This window comes from Helianthus annuus, chromosome 4 (genome assembly GCF_002127325.2).
Source record: "Helianthus annuus cultivar XRQ/B chromosome 4, HanXRQr2.0-SUNRISE, whole genome shotgun sequence".
Taxonomy (NCBI): domain Eukaryota; kingdom Viridiplantae; phylum Streptophyta; class Magnoliopsida; order Asterales; family Asteraceae; genus Helianthus; species Helianthus annuus.
In genome coordinates this window covers 26,541,645-26,545,585 of record NC_035436.2, presented here as the reverse complement: position 1 = coordinate 26,545,585, position 3,941 = coordinate 26,541,645, and the positions used below count along the sequence as shown (strand labels likewise).

The window sequence follows — 3,941 nt, the reverse complement described above, 5'->3', positions numbered from 1 at the left end:
TTCTTTAAAATTTAGTTTACTTTACATTTTTATGTTACGTATTTACCTATATTAATTATTTATAACAATTTCATGATTTAAATACATTTTAATAACTCCAGTAGCTAAATTTAAAGAAAAAAAGGGTGATGATGTGGAAAATGTAAGGATATGTAAGGATGTTTGTATGGTTGGAGGTAAAGTTGGGTGATTTTAAGGATTTGTAAGGATTTTTAAGGATTTGTAAGGATTCATAAGGATATGACGTGGCATCTGATTAGGCAGCTAAGGGCGCCTAAGGGCGCCCTTAGCATTAGAGATAGTCTAAGTGTTTGCTGAAATAACTTTAAAGAAACTTAAAAAGAGATTTCAGCCACCTTGTTTTCAGTGTGAAAGCTTATGGACAGTGAATTTCCCTTTTTAAAGGGTGCTACTTTCTACACCCCCTATTTACTTTTTTCACCCCCCTCCTCTCACATAATTACAGGTGGGGCCTGCGTGGGACCGACAGTTTTCCTCTTACAAGGAGAGGTGTAATGAGGAAGGAGGGGGGTGTGTATAGAATGGGCCTTTTTAAATGCATGCAGTTGTCCACTATTTTGTATATACTACAAACACTTGCGTCTACGCCTTAATAATTAACTATTTATGACAGAACTATGACATCGACTAAATATGATAAAAAAATTATGAGATCCAAATTTTACATATTTTATGACTTAATATTTAACTAAAAATATGACACAACTATTGAGATATACTACTATATATTCAGATGCTTCTTCAAGGTGTTAGAGCACAGCCTATCCACAAATTTGCTAGCTGGTTAAATCATGGAACTTTATTCATATTTACAATCTCTTCCCCTCTCTTTGTTTTCGTGCGTCGTTTTGGTGATTTTTATTTGTGTTAAATGGATTTTATTTGATTCAAAGAATAGGAAAAACATACCACCATCTCCACCAAAACTCCCCATAATCGGAAACTTCCACCAACTAGGCTCAAACCCTAATCACAACCTCCATATACTGTCCCAAAAATACGGTCCAGTCATGCTCCTTCACCTTGGCAGCATCCCCACACTTGTAGCATCCTCTACTGAGGCAGTCCAAGAGATCATGAAAACCCATGATCTCTCATTTTGTAGTCGACCTAGCTTAACTGTGCCCAACATACTGTTATATGGCTCTAAGAGCATATCATTTGCTCCTTATGGAGAATACTGGAGGCGGTTAAAGAGCCTTGTGGTACTCAAGCTTCTAAGTAACACACGAGTTAAGTCATACCAAAAAGTGAGGGAAAATGAAATAGGTCATATGATTCATGTTCTTGGGGAAAGTTGTGGGAGTACAGTCGATATGGGGTCGATGTTTGCTTCACTAACAAATAACATAATTAGTAGGGTTTCCATCGGAAGGAAACTTGATGGACCAAAGTACAAAAAATTATTATGTGCGTTTGTGGATGCATTTAACGTCTTTAATATTGGTAGTTATATTCCATGGTTATCATGGGTAGATCGAGTCATTGGTACAGTTGGAAGAGCAGAAAAAATAGCTAAAGAATTTGATGAGTTTCTTGAAACAATTATTGAAGAACATGTAAACAAGAAAAAAAGGGGATCATGCTAAAAGTGATGAAGGAGAAGACTTCGTTGACATTTTGCTAGATCTGCAGGAAAACAACACATCCGAAATTACTCTTCACAGAGACTCCCTTAAAGCCCTCATCATGGTATGGTTTCTTAATCTTTCTTTAATAAGGAAAGCAAAACATTAAACCTTACAATGTGTAATTTCTAGATGTGTTAGTACTAACTTTCAAAAAATCGCAACAACATGCCCATTCTTTTAGCTAAGGCCCGGCGAGCCCCGGCGCCGGTCCCCCACACCGCCCCCCCCCCCCCCCCCCCAATCCTTTTCCGGCTTCCCCAGCAACCCACGGCCTTCTCGCCGGTCCTCCCTTCTCCTTCCTTCTTTCACATATACCTATACATACATACATATATATACATAAAGGGGTTCATCCCCCACCCCCCTAGGTCCATCCCCTCCAAGCCACTCCTACGTGGCGCCGACGTGGCAGCCCATCCCCTTGGGGATGAGGCTCTCCATACCCCTTAGTCTTACTGGACATAATTTACATGGGTTCAAATGTGCGGATTTGTTATTAAAGCATCATTTTTTAAATTACAGAAGATATATGATATTTGAGCCTTCATATTGAATCTTCATAAGGCATTCAAGAAGCAATTGTAATCTTGAAACTTCTAGTTGGTTTCTTGTATTTTTTTAAATGCAAATATCAATGAACATAAAACCATTAAAGGTTGTGTTCCTTGTAGGAGGCGTTTGCAGCTGGAACTGAAACTACGCAAACAGCTCTAGAGTGGACAATGAGTGAGCTAATAAGAAACCCAAGAGTTATGAAAAAGCTCCAACAAGAAGTAACAGAAATAGCACAAGGAAGATCCATGATTTCTGAGGAGGATTTGGAGAAAATGGCTTATCTTAAAGCTGTCCTAAAAGAGTCTTTGCGATTGCATGCTCCATTCCCACTTCTTCTTCCCCGAAAATCAATGCAAGATGTAAAACTAATGGGGTATGATATTTCAGCAGGCACACAAGTGATTATTAATGCTTGGGCAATAGGACGAGATCCCGCCTTCTGGGAAGAGCCAAATGAGTTTCGGCCTGAGAGGTTCTTGAACAATTCCATTACCTATCAAGGGTTGCATTCTGAATGGATTCCATTCGGTGCTGGCCGAAGATTATGCCCTGGTATTCAATTTAGTGTGCCTGTTATTGAACTTGCATTAGCAAATATTGTTTACAAGTTTGACATGGTGTTGCCAAATGGGCTAAGAAATGAAGATTTGGACATGACAGAGGCATTTGGTATTACAATCCATAGGAAGTCTTCTCTCATAGTTTTAGTTAGTCCTCGATTCTAATGGTTTCTCTTGCTATGTAAACTTCCACAATGCTGAACTTGTGATATATGTTATCAAGGCAATAGATAAGACGTATTATCATATATATGACCTTCTTTAGATAGTATAAATAGTAGTCACTTAAAAATAAGGAATAAAATTGTGTACAATGATATATTAACACGTGAATTATTGGTTATTTGAAATACAATTCACCTTCTTTTCAAAATATTACTATCAAGAGTCATCAAAATTGCCTGAGCTTTTTATGGGTTTGAGATCTGAACTGCTTCTTGTAGCTAAATGAGTTTGTATCAAAAAATAAGAAAGTCTTTGTAGCTTTGATCTCAAACAAGCATATCAGTTATCAAAGTTTTTATAGCTTTTAGTGGAATAAAAAAAGCTTGTTTTTGAAACCCATTGTTCTTTTAACTGTTTAGAGCGCAACATGTGTTCCACTAAAATCATGGACATTCTTTTTTGAAACCCATGATCTCTCATTTTGTTGTCGATCTGAACTAGCCACTAAATTGTGTACTAATTTACTAGCCACTAAAGTCATGGACATATGCTTGTTTGAGATCAAAGTTTGTTCCACTAACGCTCTGTTCCCGAGTTAACTTAACGAGGGATAAGAAAAGAAAGCAAAAGTGAGAAAGGAAAGGACGAGAAAGGAAAAAAAAAGATGTCTTTCCCACCGTTTCCTCCCAAATCGGAAGGAAAGAAAAATTAATGAATTTAGCCTAGTTTTCCTGTCACTTCCTTTCTTTTCCTTCCTTAAATGAAACTCGGGAACACGACATGTTTTATTTTCCTTTCTTTTCCTTCCTTAAATGAAACTCTGGAACACAAAATATTTTTACTTTCTCTTTGTTTCCTTTCCTTTCCTTCTGTTAGTAAACTCTGGAACACAGTGTAAAAGTCTGCTCTGGTCAACTGACGGTTGACCAACGAATTCTGTTAGGAGGGACTAAATTGAATGCAATCGACAACTACAGACTTGATTGTTCGTTTTTTTAAAATGAGGGCT

The 3,941-nt window shown here is 37.5% G+C and overlaps 1 pseudogene; it reads left to right on the top strand.

The window, feature by feature from the left end:
- Positions 1-761: 761 nt before the first annotated feature.
- Positions 762-3,017, top strand: LOC110936004 (annotated as a pseudogene).
- The last annotated feature ends 924 nt before the right edge of the window (positions 3,018-3,941 follow it).